Raw genomic sequence first — 16,941 nt, 5'->3', positions numbered from 1 at the left:
GTCACCTTCAGATTATTATTATTATTATTATTATTATTATATTATTATTATTATTATTATTATTATTATTATTATTATTATTATTATTATTATTATTATTATTATTGCTGGGGTAGTGATTTGACTTTCTCCGCAATAAAATACTTGCTAATTTTATATAACGTTGCAAATATCTTCTAGATAAATTAATCAAGAAAAAATAAAAGGTAATTCCCTACAGAATAATATTTCAGTGCAATTAGTTCCTTATGATTCTATCAGACAGCAACGCTGTTTTTAAATAGAAAAATCGGAATGTTAACGTGATGAAATTGTTGTTTGTTACACAGCAAAAAATATTAAAAGAAGTTCTATATACATTCCTTACTAGAAAATAATGTTGTCTTCAGAACTTTTATTCTTTTAGCCTTCAGAACTTGTCTTCAGAACTCAGTCAAATTTTATTTTGACTTTTGAACTTGATTGCCTAAATTTTAACCTTGGAAATTTGGATGTGGAGTAAAATAAAGAAGGTTAGCAGGGTAGAGAGGAAAACGAATTAGGAAATGCTGAAAAAATGCAAGAGACGAGAGCAATATTAGACGATATAAGGAAGCGAAAAATGGACGGATCACAAGTTTTGATCTTGCTAAGGGATTGCATTCTGAGGGATGTAGTAAAGAGGGTGATATCAGGAGAGCGAGAGTGTGTAAGAAGGTTGGAATTGATAGATTGTAATAAGGAGGGTGGTACTTTATGTTGGGTTGCGAGGCAGATATTAGCAGGAAATCGCAAAAATGGAAGCTTCTTACCTAATTCACGGAAACTGGCCTGTTTATTAATGGGAGAACACTGAGGAGGAGGAGGAGGATAATTATACTACAAGTAAAAAAAGCCGAAACAATGGTTTATGCATAAGAATGGGTCAGCATTTTTTTTCTGGTGGCAGTTTTGTAAAGTTCTAGCTCTCTCAAACTGGTTAGATTGTAAGGTCAAGTCACTCGGGTCGGTTGTCGGGTTAAGTCACCTCGGGTTGGTTCACTCGGGTCATTTGGGTCGGGCCAATCGGGTCAGCTCGGGTCGGGTTGTCGGGTCGGGTCAGTCAATTTGGGTCACGGGTGGGGTCGGGTCGGTCTTCAACACATATAATTTCCACGAAAATTACAATATACCACGGTTTATACCTCATTGGACTTCCAATAAAACGTTTTCAATGATGTGTACACCATGTCACCATTTTTGTATGAGGGAATGTCTAGAGGGATTTTGTGGGAATTTGATGGAGTGTAGATTCCTGTGTGTGTGTGTGTGTGTGTGTGTGTGTGTGTGTGTGTGTGTGTGTGTGTGTGTGTGTGTGTGTGTGTGTGTATGTATGTATGTGTGTGATACCTTACAGGATACAAGATGTCGAGGAAGTGTGTAAATAAACCGGACAATTTCTGTTATGTATGTGGGGAGCTGATATTTAAATCACAACGTCGATGTTTTACTCCAATAGTGAGGAAGTGTTATCAGTTATATTTTGGTTGCTGTGTAGGAGACCAGGATAAGAACTGGGTTCCTCACTACATTTGTTGTACTTGCGTGAAACGTCTGACTGGGTGGGCAAATGGTGGACGAAACATGAACTTCGCAGTACCGATGATCTGGAGGGAACCAAAAGATCATTCTTCAGACTGCTACTTTTGTATGACACAGATAAAAGAAATAAGCAGTAAATCTAACCACACAGTACAGTACCCTAATTTGCATCAGCAATTAGGCCAGTTCCACACAGTGCAGAATTACCTGTACCGGTACCTCCCCCTCATCTTACGGTAAATGAGGATTACGTACTTGAGGCAACTATTGAAGTTCCAAATGAAGATGATGATCCTACTTATGTAGGAAGCACATCTACATTGGATTCCCATCTGATAACTCCGGGTGAACTAAATGACCTCATACGGGATTTAAAACTCTCCAATACACAGACAGAACTTCTTGATTCTAAACTTAAGGCTGGAATCTGCTCCATGGTGACACTAAAGTGTGTATTTTTCGAAACCTTCATACAGAGTTTCAAAACTACTATTCTCAAGAAAATGATTTAGTGTATTGTAATAATGTCTGTGCTGTGATGGATAGACTTGGACATGCACATATAAGTACAGAGTGGAGATTGCTTATTGACTCTTTGAAAACTAGTTTTAAGGCTGTCCTTTTGCACAATAGCAACAAATTTCCTTCAGTGCCTTTGGCTTATGCAACTAATATGAAGGAAACCTATGAAAACATCGAAATAGTGTTAGAAAAAATTCAGTATGAGAAATACAAGTGGACCGTTTGCTGTGATTTACAAGTCATTTCTTTGTTAATGGGTTTGCAGCTTGATTATACGAAATATTGTTGTTTCCTCTGCGAATGGGACAGCAGGAACAAAGCGGAACATTACATCAAGAAGGAATGGCCAACGCATGTATTAACTCCTGGACAGAAGAATGCTGTTTATTCCTCACTGGTGAGCCCTGATTAGATAATTCTACCTCCTCTTCACATAAAGTTGGGGCTCTTCAAAAACTTTGTTAGGACAATGGACAAAAGTAATGCAGGATCTTGTTACCTCAAGGAAAAAAAATCCTCGGGTTAGTGACGCTAGGGATTTTTGTAGACCCCCAAATAAGATGTTTGATTCGTGACCAAAAATTTGAGGATCTCTTAACTCTGGTTGAGAAAGCAGCTTGGTGTCCATTTAAATGTTTAACAGAGATTTTTTTAGGAAACAAGAAAGCCCCAAATTACCGTGAAATTGTGAGTGATTTCCGGCAATCATTCAATGAAATGGGTTGCAACATGTCCCTTAAAGTTCACTTTCTAGACTCCCACCTGCATTTCTTTCCTGAAAAGCTTGGTGCTGTTAGTGATGAGTATGGGGAACATTTTCATCAGGACATTTCCTCCATGGAGAAGAGGTACCAGTGACAGTGTAGTTCAAAAATACTAGCTGATTACTGTTGGACACTTAAAAGAGATGTTCCAGAAACCAAACACAGAAGAAAGTCGACAGCTAAAACATATTAGTTGAGGTAAGTAAGTGTCCATTTATTAAGAAGATACCACTCACTTCTTTTGTATTATTTATTAAGTAGATATAAAATGGTGACACGGTGTATACATCATTGAAAATATGTTTTATTTCAAATCCAATAAGATATAAACCGTGCTTATATTGTAATTTTCGTGGAAGTTATATGTGATTTTATCTGCACTAATGAATATTGTAAAATGAACAGTATACATAGCATATTTTTTATATAAATATGTTTATTTCTCTAGATAGAATAATGCTATTCTTATGAAACTTAGAGGGCTTACTAAGTATAAATCAGGCTAACATACAATATAATTTGTGCGTTTATATACCTAAGGTACCCAAGCTACAAGTATGAAAATGGTTTTAAAAAAAGAAAAAAAAGAAAAAGAACAGAAATTTGAGGGGAAATTTTCCGAAAACACCTCTGTCACGGGAAAACTGAGGGTGATGGAGAAAAACTGATTGCAGATTCGAATTCTACGTGAAAAGTTCTATTAAAATCAGGCATTTTCTTCCGTGTGCCAGAGAAAAAGAATTTTTTTTCAACTAGTGCAATAGGAACCATTTTCAAACTCATCAACCGTTATTCAAACCGGTTAATGTTGATCGCAGATATTAAAAATACTCACATCCGTATATTATTTAATACAAACGAAAATTTTACCTGCACATTTCTGCACAAACGATGTATAAACGATCGCGACAATTTGTGGTTCAATCGAACATGGTGGGGCTAGCACTTAGACAACTCCCCTTTTTTTTCGTTCTGTCCACGCATCTGATAGCTTAGAAAAAAAATTTCGCCTGCGCATTACTGCTCAAACGATGTGCAAACAATTGAGATGATTTTCTTTTGAATCGGACGTAGGGGGTGCTTCCAAATAGGTAGCCTATACTTTGTTATCGTTTTGGCGCGCCCGCAATTGTGTACAAACGAAAATTTCGCCTGCAAATTTCTGTACAAAACCGTAACAAACAAGTGCGACAGTTTGTGGTTGAATTCGACATGGTGGGAGGCCTATCAATTAGAGAGCCCATAGTTTGTTATCGTTTTGACGGGGCCACATTTATGTGCAAACGAAAATTTCAGCTGCACATTTATGTACAAAGGCGTACAAACAAGTGCGACAGTTTGTGGTTGAATTGGACATGGTGGGAGGGCTAACATTTAGACAGCCCCCCACTTTGTTTTCGTTCTGGCGGCGCCCCTAATTGTGTACAAACGAAAATCTCGCCTGCACATTTCTTTATAACTATATTCAAACGAGTGCGACAATTTGTGATTCAATTGCACATGGTGGGAGGGATACCATTTAGACAGCCCCCCCCCTTTGTTTTCGTTCTGAGGTCGCCCCTAATTGTGTACAAACGAAAATTTCGCCTGCAAATTTCTGTACAAAACCGTAACAAACAAGTGCGACAGTTTGTGGTTGAATTCGACATGGTGGGAGGCCTATCAATTAGAGAGCCCATAGTTTGTTATCGTTTTGGCGGGGCCACATTTATGTGCAAACGAAAATTTCAGCTGCACATTTATGTACAAAGGCGTACAAACAAGTGCGACAGTTTGTGGTTGAATTGGACATGGTGGGAGGGCTAACATTTAGACAGCCCCCCACTTTGTTTTCGTTCTGGCGGCGCCCCTAATTGTGTACAAACGAAAATCTCGCCTGCACATTTCTTTATAACTATATTCAAACGAGTGCGACAATTTGTGATTCAATTGCACATGGTGGGAGGGATACCATTTAGACAGCCCCCCCCTTTGTTTTCGTTCTGAGGTCGCCCCTAATTGTGTACAAACGAAAATTTTGCCTGCATATTTCTGTACAAACGATGTACAAACGATTGCGACAATTTGTGATTGAATTGAACATGGTGATTGGGCTATCACTTAAAAAGCCCCCCACTTTGTTTTCGCCCTGGCGGCGCCCCTAATTATGTACAAACGAAAATTTTGCATGCACATTTCTGTACAAACGAAGTACAAACGATTGCGACAATTTGTGATTGAATTGGACATGGTGGGGGGCTATCACTTAAACAGTCCCCACTTTGTTTTCGTTCTGGCGGCGCCCTTAATTATGTACAAACAATAATTTAGCCTGCACATTTCTGTACAAACGATATAGAAACGATTGTGACAATTTGTGATTGAATTGGACATGGTGGGGGGCTACCACTTAGACAGCCTTCCACTTTGTTTTCGCCCTGGCGGCGCCCCTAATAGTGTACAAACGAAAATTTGGCCTGCACATTTCTGTACAAACAATGTACAAACGATTGCGATACTTTGTGATTCAATTGGACATCGTGGGGGGAGCTACCACTCAGACAGCTCCCCACTTTGTTTTCGTTCTGGCGGCGCCCCTAAGTTTGTTCAAACAAACATTTCGCCTGCACATTTCTGTACAAACGATGCACAAACGAATGCGACAACTTGTGATTGAATTGGACATGGTGGGGGGCTACCACTTAGAAAGCCCCCATTTTTTTCTGTTCTGGCGGCGCCCCTAATTATGTACAAACGAAAATTTCGCGTGCACATTTCTGTACAAACGAAGTACAAACTATTGCGACAATTTGTGATTCAACTGGACATGGTGGGAGGGGCTACCACTTAGGCATCCCCGACTTTGTTTTCGTTCTGGCGGCGCCTCTAATTGTGTACAAACGAAAATTTAGCCTTCACATTTTTTTGTAGAAACGATGTAGGAACGATTGCGACATTTGTCATTGAATTGGACATGGTGGGGGGTATCACTTAGACAGCCCCACTTTGTTTTCGTTCTGGCGGCGCCTCTAATTGTGTAAAACAAAAATTTCGCCTGCACATTTCTGTACAAACGATGTACAAAACGATTGCGACAATTTGTGATTGAAGTGGACACGGTGGGGGGCTACCATTTGGACAGCCCCCACTTTGGTTTCGTTTTGACGGCGCCCCTAATTGTGTACAAACGAAAATTTCGCCTTCACATTTCTGTAGAAACGATGTACAAATGATTGCGACAATTTGTGCTTGAATAGGACTTGTTGGTGGGGGGCTACCATTTAGACAGCCCCCACTTTGTTTTCGTTCTGACGGCGCCCCTAATTGTGTACAAACGAAAATTTCGCCTTCACATTTCTGTAGAAACGATGTACAAATGTTTGCGACAATTTGTGCTTGAATAGGACATGTTGTTGGGGGGCTACCATTTAGACAGCCCCCACTTTGTTTTCGTTGTGACGGCGCCCTTAATTGTGTACAAACGAAAATTTCGCCTGCACATTTGTGTACATACAATTGAGACCATTTCCGATTGAGTCTGATAAGGGGGGGGGGCTGTCTAAATGGACGTCTCCTTTTCACCTCTACTGTAATTAAATTCTTCCTCGAGAAAATCTGTAATCAACACTGTCAGTAGCTACGTCCTCGACTAATATACCTTAACAAGTACAGCTTTATTTTCGTATATTTTTCAACAGTTAACCAATTTAAAACTATCGCAAACAAGAATATGTAGTCAACTTCTTAAATACTTCGCTCGCCGAAACCCGTTCAGCGCGTGCAACAAGCAAAAACAACATGTTTGGCGTCTCACAAATGGAAAAGGGGAAAAAAGAGAAGGAAAAGCAGCACGGCAGTGCCTTATCGCAGTCAGAGCTGACAACATAGTTTCGGTCGTCACTAACGCGAATAGACCTACTAGCGGTGCACAAGAGTTATACAGTTACAATATACGTCGTGCCACAGTAGCGCTACAGGCGGAATGTGCACGAACTACAAATGAATATGTTCCCTTACAAGCATCAGTCACTGTTGCATCCTCTTTACATTCTACACATCCTTTTTTCTCCCACTTTTTGACCTTGACAAGCAGAAGTACCAGGCTTTCCGAGTTCACAACCATAAACTGTTTGTGTACAGAGTACGTTTTCAGTTCTTCGAATGACTGTGCGCGCGAAGAACAAGGGTGATGATCGGGCTACCGTATACGGAAGTCAGTAACACCCGGTTGCAATAATAAATGTAAAATACAAATATAGAGCCTTGACAATGCCGTGAGGATGAATATATATACAGGGTGGTTCAGTAATGTTGGACAGCCCTGAATAAATCGAAAACCAGAAGAGATATTAGCAAGAGTTTGGTGGATCCAGATACTTGTGGAAGGGGACGTCTTTTGAAGTACCACACAATGTTACCAGGTCAACAGTGTTGCCAGCTCAGTACAAAGTTGTATTTTTTTAAATAGAACATATAGAAGTTTATGCCATCAAAAGAATTAGTACAGAATGTGAATACCAACAAGCGAAACCGCACCTGTCAGTGTTGCCAAATAAGGCAGTTATAAAGCTTCACAGATCAAGAAATTAAAGTGTCCGTAGAGCAAAACTAGCAAAAAGGCAAGAAAAATAATACTACGGAATGAAAAGAAGTAACCGAAAGAGTAAACCAAAGAACGCACAGCATCCAGTGAGTAACAGGGTTGCCACAGCAAAGGGGGAAAAAATTGAAAATTTTGCAGTTGCTATAGGAGGAAAAGTGCCCATATGACATAATGCTGGAAACACCATAGAAAGTTCATGTAAGATTCAGGAATCCTAATAGCGTTTGTTCGAAAGCGATATCTCTAACCGTTCTCGAGATACACCAAAGGTGTGCGGGGTTTGCAACACTGCATAATTGATTTGACGATTAGACCCGTGTAGTTCTTACATTTTGTTGGGCGTGTCATTTTCATTACTCGTTCCTGTAGTTTGGAGGGCGAGGGAATTATTATGCAGTGTTGCAAACTCCGCACACCTTTGGTGTATCTCGAAAACGGTTAGAGATATCGCTTTCGAACAAACGCTATTAGGATTCCTGAATCTTACATGAACTTTCTATGGTGTTTCCAGCATTATGTCATATGGGCACTTTTCCTCCTATAGCAACTGCAAAATTTTCAATTTTTTCCCCCTTTGCTGTGGCAACCCTGTTACTCACTGGATGCTGTGCGTTCTTTGGTTTACTCTTTCGGTTACTTCTTTTCATTCCGTAGTATTATTTTTCTTGCCTTTTTTGCTAGTTTTGCTCTGCGGACACTTTAATTTCTTGATTTTTGAAGCTTTATAACTTCCTTATTTGGCAACACTGACAGGTGCGGTTTCGCTTGTTGGTATTCACATTCTGTACTAATTCTTTTGATGGCATAAACTTCTATATGTTCTATTTAAAAAAATATAACTTTGTACTGAGCTGGCAACACTGTTGACCTGGTAACATTGTGTGGTACTTCAAAAGACGTCCCCCTTCCACAAGTATCTGGATCCACCACATTCTTGCTAATATCTGTTCTGGTTTCCGATTTATTCAGGGCTGTCCAACATTACTGAACCACCCTGTATATATATACATATATATATATATATATATATAATTAAAATGACCAATATCAGTATCGAATTCAGATTTCGGGGTCGCTGAGATGAACATTGACACTTCCGATGCCGTGCCCCACAACATGGGGAGGGGAGGAGGATATATAAAAATAATCGAAAATGACTGATACCAGAGAGCGTTTTAGTAATAGTAGAAATTGACTGACTAACGGAACATGTTACTATTTTTTCGTAATTTAACCAACAAAGCGGATAATTTCTGCTAGTGATAGATAAAATCAAAATTGTGGTCTGCTGTAGATTTCGTAATTGGCGTTTTGGCATGAAATTAGAAAAGGAAAATGAATGTTTTAGAAATGCAGGCGTTATCTGTGGAGCATTAACGATAAGATACGCAGCACTAACGAACACTAATGATGGGTGTATTAAAAATTGTGGTCTGCTTTAGATTTCGTCCCTAGTCTGCTAGCATCAAGTTAGCAGGACAAGAATGGGTTTCTTGAAAAATGTATCCGTTATCTTTGAAGCACAAACGGTTGGATATGCGGCACTAATGAGCACTAACTAAATACTAATTGAAGATGAACTCAAAAATGTATTCTGCCGTAGATTTCGTCCCTGATGTCCTGCCATAAAGTTAGCAGACCACTAATGGCATTCTTAAAATAAATGTAGCCGTTATCGGTGGATTACTAACGGTGGAATATGAGGCACTGACAAGTACTTACGAAGCACTAATTACGGGTGTAATCAAAATTGTGTTCTGCTGTGGATTTCGTCTCTGGTCTCTTGCCAAAAAGTTAGCAGGCCAATATTTTTCTTAAAAGGTGTAGCCGATATATGTGGAGTACTTAGTACAAGATATACAGTACTAACCAACACTAACGATTCGATGTGCGGCACTAAAGAAGCACTAATGACATTTAATCAAAATTGTACTCTGCCGTAGATTTCGTCTCTGGTCTGTTGGCACGAATTTAGCATACAAATGTTACCTGTGAAAGTCGTTATCTGTGAAGCACAAACTCACAGATGGCAAAAATAAGGATCTAGCTGGGAAAAAAAAATCTGATGTGCATAATAAATGGACAGGCATTGAGCCTATTATGTAATTTGTAGTAGTAATTTATATTGAATATGTAGTCTTATCTACGCATGTATGGTGTCTTATAGTACGACTGGACCACATCTTCGTGTACTTCTGGTGAATTTTGGATTGTGTTGAAAACTATATGCATAGTCTTTCTGAGTCAATAAAGTGACAAATGTTCTGGGAAACGTCTTACAGTTTCTTTTTTAATTATCTACTGCATGTAATTAGAAACATAGTCTGAAAAAATATAAATGTAGCCACAAATATAATACTGACACAGTAATCCAAATAATAATACAAATGAATTTGAGTTGACTTGATTTTGAATTTAACGGCCCTTTCAGCAGCAAGGCTATATGAGACGGGACCTACTGATTAACGTGGAATCCGAACCTCATGAGCTCCAGCCGGTTATCGAACCCGGGTTTCTACAAATGAATTTGAATATACATTTAAATAAGAATATACGTATGCAACTAAAGAACAAGAACATAAGGTTACTGAACAGTCTGAAGCTAACTGAAAATTCTGAAATTAAAAATGTCGAATTGTGTTGCCGTCATTCGTGGACCTGCTACCTCTTGGTTTTGGTTTATCGACGACCAAAACCATTTTTGATGTTTTCATGTTTCATAGGCGTTACTGCCAGGTAAACATCTTATTTACCACTTACTCACCTTAAGCCTGTACACCCTCCATTCCAAAAGAAACCGAACTTTTTAAAAAACACAAAAGCAATGTACATTTTGGAACAAATCATTTTTATTAATCAATGTATTCCTCTTCTGCATCGATACACATATTTGCACCCTCCAACAAGTTGTCAAACGACTTCTCCATGTCCTTTATTGGAATGGTCTTTAGGACGGCGGTCGTCGCCTTCTCAATGGCATCAATCGATGCGTGCCACTTTCCTTTCATCGCCAAATGCAGTTTCGGGAACAGATAGAAATCGCACGGAGCGAGATCTGGTGAATAGGGCGGATGATGCAACCGAATAATGTGATTTTTGACCAAAAATTCAGTTACAAGTCGCGAACGATGTGATGGTGCATTATCGGCCAAAAGAGTCCAACTGCCAATTTCGCGATATTCGGGCCGAATACGACGAATTCTTGCCAGCAAACGCTTCATGACGCCCAAGTAAAACTTTCCAGTGACTGTCTGGCCGGGCTGAACAAATTCTTTGTGGATAATTCCTTTTGAATCGTAAAAACAAATCAGCATCACCTTTACTTTTGACTTCACCAAGCGACTTTTTTTGGGTGTTTCTTCATCCGGCGCTCTCCATTCAGCACTTTGCCGCTTTGTTTCGGGCTCATATTCAAAACACCACGTCTCGTCACCAGTTACAATCGATTTCAAGAAGTTTCGATCCTGCCGAGCACTTTTAACGATGTCTTTGCAATGCGCAATTCGATCAACTTTTTGGTCTTCGGTGAGTTTGTGTGGTACAAACCGCGAATTAACCTTCTTAAGGCCCAAAACTTCGGTCGAAATGCGGTATGCGGTTGTTTGAGGAATGCCTAATTCAATTTCAATAACTTTCACCGACGATTTTTTGTTATGTTTGATGAATTCACGCATTTTTTCGATGTTTTCTTCCGATAATCCGGTTCTGGGACGGCCTGATCTTTCGTCATCATCCAGCGTCTCTCTACCCGATTTGAATCGCCTGAACCACTCGTAAACTTGCGTACGGGATAGGCACTCGTCACCATATGCATTTTGTAGCATTTGGTAGGTTTCACTAAAAGTTTTACCGTTTAACACAAAACTCAATTGCAGCTCGTTGTTTGAAACTCATTTTCCGACCGATGTACACAACATACTGACAGTTGAAACGCAATAACTTAGTTGCCGTGCATCCAAATGTCATGACATTTATACCAGTTGTCAATGAGGGACTACGCCATCTACCTGTAAAATATTACAACAGATGGCACTAGTGGTACTATTTGTTTTCAAAAGTTCGGTTTCTTTTGGAATGGAGGGTGTATGAAATGAAGATAATTCATTCAAAAAATTGCATCCAGACATGCAACTCAAACAGGCCAAAACGAAATTTTTTCCCGGGTCATGTTCCCTTTGCTTGTTTGCCAAGTCCAAATTGTTCATTGTAGATGGCTTAGCTCCTCACACATAGCAATATTGTGAGAGAATATCAAATTATTCTCATCTCTATAGTCATTATCATGTGTGTTGTCATAGATACATCCATTTCGTTCACTGTTGTTGGGTGAAGTTCTGATACCTGTCGTTCAATGATGTGTATTTCTTGCCTTGCTGATTCGTTTGTCTCCTTTTTGTACATTAGTTTGATTACACAACACAATCTTGTCTACGAAGTATTTGAGTGTTCCCACAATATCAGCTTTTTGTTATATTCTTGGTCGCAATAAAGTTACCATTGAGATTAGAAATAAATTCAACTTCACTTTGAGCAATATTATCTGCAAATGTCTGTATTCACTTTGGCAAGTTACAGCCAAATTAGCAGATAAGGTTTGCAGTTTATCTTCTCTGTATGGCACTGGAAAAAGCATAGGGAATTTATAAGCGTTTTTAATCTTTGTAGCTCTCCGAGGTATGGTTTGTGTAACCTCTTTTACAAGGTGGCTGAGTACCGGTGAACCGAAGTTTGAGAGAATATTTTAGAGTGTATAAAATTTCTTTCTGGCCGTGTGATTCTACAAACAGTTTCACTTTCATTTGCTTTCCTCCTTCTGTGCATTGCCCAAATACTTTCTTGGATCTTCCAACTTTTGATAGACCAGGTGTAGTAGTTGAACATTCGAACAAAACACTCACTTTAAGGCAAATTTTAATGGTTTATCAAGCCAATCATTAACGCCTTGAGAAATCGGTCTTTTGTTCTGGAACATTTCTTCCACCTTTTGCTAAAATCATTGAAGAATGTCCGCACAACTACATTTTTACAGCTCAGTATGTCTTCTGCAGCGTCGTCTGTTCCCCGTTTCTCGCAGACGTAAGTTGCAAGCATATCCTTGGGCTCTATGTTGTTCTGTACCAAGTTGAGCAGCTTTCGTCGTGTCACCGAAACCATCATCGCATATGCGGATTTCTGCATCTCCAAAGAAGTATAGGGAAAAGGGACAGTTAGGGACAAATATTTGTTTCTACAACTTAAAGGTGGGCACTTCAGCAAAACAATTTTGTAACATTTATAATGCCATTCGAATTATAACTCTACATGGAGACCGAGAAGCTTCGTTTTATAGGTTTATTTCATAGGATACGAAGTTGGTGTATGTCGTAGACACTAAAGCTAAGTGTGGTGACTGTGTATGAGCTATATTGAAAGTAAATATGTGTATGAGAAATAACAAGGCTAGAAATTGTATACTTTCTAATAGTTTCTTCCGCCACATACAGTCGAAAACAAACATTGATACGCATGTGGTAAAAGTATATCAAACATCCTAACAGAAAAGTCAACATTGGAGGGCTCTAATCGTGACATTGTTTATTTGTTGTGATTAAGTGTATCGAAAACATAAAGACCTTTATATGTGACGTTCGAATCATGAAAACAGTTTTCAGACACTTTCTTCGGCTAGATTGTCATTTTTGTCCACTGCGCAACGTTCTGATATGTGACACTAACGAGCACTAATGAAACAGTAATGACGAGTGTAATCTAAATTGTAGCCTGCCGTCCTTGTAGATTTCGTCCTTGTTCTAATGGCATCAAGTTAGCAGGCTATTCCTTCTTTAATGTCCCGTGTCATCAAAATTGTGGTCTTCTGTAGGTTTCGTTCCTTACGTGTTTGTATGAAATTAGGAGTGGAAATTGGATTCTTTTTTTTTAACAAAATGTTGCCATTATCTCTGGAGCACCAACGGTGAAATATGCAGCAATAGCGAACACTAACGAAGCACTAATGACGCGTGTAATTGAAATTGTGGTCTACCGTAGATTTCGTCCGTGATCTGCTGGCATGAAGTTAGCAGGTCAATAATGACTTCTTAAAAATATGGCCGTTATCTGTGGAGCACTAACGATGGAATATGAGACACTAACGAGTACTAACGACGCACTAATGACGGGTGTAATAGAATTGTGGCCTTCCTGACATTCCGTTCTTCGTCTGCTGGCATTATCCTGCAAGCCATTAAAGGCGTTTTTAAAAAATGCTGCAAATATTTATGGAGCACTAACGATATGATACGCGGCACTAACGAGCACTAACTAAGCGCTAATGATGTGTGAAATCGAAATTGTGACCTGCCATAGGTGGCCTGCCAAGTTCATGGACAATCACCAATCAAGTTCTCCTTCCCCGTACAGTATTACTATATCGTCAAACGTGTCAATCTCTGAACAACACGTCTTTAGCGCGGCTGTTAAGGGACTTTTGGAACATTCTGTATTACTGAGTTTCTGCTTAGCTTACATTACCTAAAGTGAGAAGCTAGCAGTGAGTTTTGCAAAATCAACAATTTAAGTCAATTTTCTGAAGGTTGATGGAAAATAATTCATCGAGAGCAGACACTCAGCATTTCTAAAGGAATTCCTCATTCACATCACAGATACTTAAAGGCATTTAATAAACTCAAATTTAATTCAAATGTACTGGTAGTTATTGATGAATTCCCGTTCAGAGAATTCTGGATCCCCCTATATATATATATATATATATATATATATATATATATATATATATATATATATATAGTGAGAGAGAGAGAGAGAGAGAGAGAGAGCACAACATTTCAGATCCAGTCGCCATTTTTCTCGCACAGATTTAATTTAAGCACATGCCTATTACTAAAATTAAAATTCAAAACTTCACTCCTGAAATAGGCCTATATACAATGGTGTCATTCAGTCAGTTCTCAACGGTTTGCTTGATCTAGTTAAATTTTGTCAGCTCCTTCCAACTGGTTGTTAAGTGTTTCTCTAGCTCTACATCCAGTATTTACAAAGAAAAATTTCAAATACTATTTTTAAAAATTAATATACAAAATATCAAGTATAAAGGTGCTATATGATTCATTCCAAGTTAGTATCACTAATATCATTGGATATAATAATAATAATAATAATAATAATAATAATAATAATAATAATAATAATAATAATAATAATAATAATAGTATTCAGTCCACTTTCTATATTGGTCATATTATAGAACCGTTTGTTAAAGGGTAATCGTAGAATCCGTGGAATACACACACACACACACACACACACACACACACATATATATATATATATATATATATATATATATATATATATATATATATATATATATATATATATATATATATATATATATATATATATATATATATATATATATACAGGGTGCACCATTTATAATGTCCCACCTTTATAACAGAGGAACCAAGAGAGAGAGAGAAGCGAAACTTTGCACAAAGCAACTACATGAAGGGGGACATCTATCGATGTATTGGGTAACATCACCAGGTGAACAGTGTTGCCAACGCAATATAAAGTTTTGATTTTTTAAATGGAATGACCTAAATTTAATTTCATAATTCGAATCAGCAATGAAAACAAAGACGAAAGAGATGACACTCGAAAATCAGTGTTGCATACTTTCTGAGAAATATTGTAAAACACGTGTCAAATTTAAACGCCTTTAACACACATAAGGAATGAAGTAGTAACTATTTGTGCACATTAAATGAAATACTGGGAAGAACTCTTTAAAATGACTTCAAGTTTAGAAGGATCAGTTAAACAGTGTTGCCACAACAGAAGAGAGAAAAGTTGAATTTGGAAATAGTGCAATAACTTGAAAAAGGTCCCTAGTACAGTATGATTTAAAATCCATAGAGCAAATCAGTATGTCATAAGGAGCATTGTCACGTTTATTTGAGATCGATAAGTCAAGTACTTACCAAGATATTCGGTACTCTGTAAAAGCTGAGAATTTTGTGCTGTACAAGATGGTAACGCTGTTTCAAAATTCCCTTTTTTCCCTCAGCGTTAGAGAAATCGTGAAGAAATGTTAAAAATGAAATAAAACATTAATCAATGGACATGCAATGAAGTGAAACCGATTTGAGTTCTTGAAGGGACTAATTAAACTTAATGTGGATATAAATTGATCTTGAGTTAGTAATACGAATTCACATTTGAACAAGATGGTAGAAATACGTTTACGAGAGTTACCTAATAGCTATTTCGTGCGGTTAATATACTTATTCTCGTGCAACTTTAGGGGAGTAATATCGAAACAATTCAATATTATCTGTAAATATTACCGACTTGTTACTATTTCTTTTTTAAACACGAATGAATGAAATAAGTTACAGTTTGTACCAATTGAAACAATACAAAGGATGATTTGCAAGCACAATTTCTTTGGCTGTTTTGTAGCTGGTGGGTGTAGCCAAGCGGTGTAACCATGATAATTACTCACTTTCTTCATTTGCACGTCTAAGGGGATCATTCGGAAGCAATATTCAAGAAATTGTACATACAAGAAATGCAAGAAGTCATTATAACTGCTATGCCGATGATCACTAACAAAATGTTAAATATTGCTTTGCGTTGACGCAATCCATATCGGAATAGTTCCCCACAAAAATAAAGATAGTGAAATGAGTGGATTTTGGTAATGATATGAGTTTCAATAATACTTGTCACGGTTTCATACTTGTAGCGTTCCACTTGTAAACATAAAATACAACTTCTGTACACTGTGCACAAATACAGCACCGGTGAAAAATAGTTTCTAATACAACCATCATTTATATGCACTCACTTATTTTATCTGTAGTAAAATACTCGTAAGGCTTTTACACTTACTCTGCGTCACCGTCACCCGAATTGACGTGTGGCATCAACCAATAAACTCACAGTGCGCTGTTACTAAACCTTCAGGGATGAATCTAATCATTCATAATTAATTTTGTTCGTAGTAGTGGACAATTATGAATGACTAAGTTTCTCCCTGAAGGTATAGTAACAGCGCACTGCGAGCTTGTTGGCTGATGCCACACGCCAATTCGAGGGACGCGAACTATGGTAACCTACACATGTAAACATAAAATACAGGTGTATTACTTTGTATTTAACTCTATCGCTTGCAGAATTTTTTAAAATGTTTTTTCATGCGAAGTACGGAATTTTACATGTAAATCTTTCAAAATTTGGTGCACCAAAAGTAGAAAAGCACCATATTTACTATAAATTCAAAGGTAAATAAATTGACCAAAATGCAAGTAGTAGCAAGTAGTAAGAATGGCGTAATGTACTATACACTGGGTCACGCACAACAATGCATATGTTTAACTTTTGTAATATAGTGCTGATGGGGTTCATTAAAATTTTACTTAAGTGTTTTTCCTTTCTTTTTTCCTTGAACATAAAATATGAGTTAGGACACGTAGGTTGGCTTTGGTTAGCTTAGTTTAGTATACATAT

Source organism: Thermobia domestica, chromosome 17, assembly GCF_964235325.1.
Source record: "Thermobia domestica chromosome 17, izTheDome1.hap1.1, whole genome shotgun sequence".
Classification (NCBI taxonomy): domain Eukaryota; kingdom Metazoa; phylum Arthropoda; class Insecta; order Zygentoma; family Lepismatidae; genus Thermobia; species Thermobia domestica.
Note: the sequence above shows the minus strand (reverse complement) of the source record.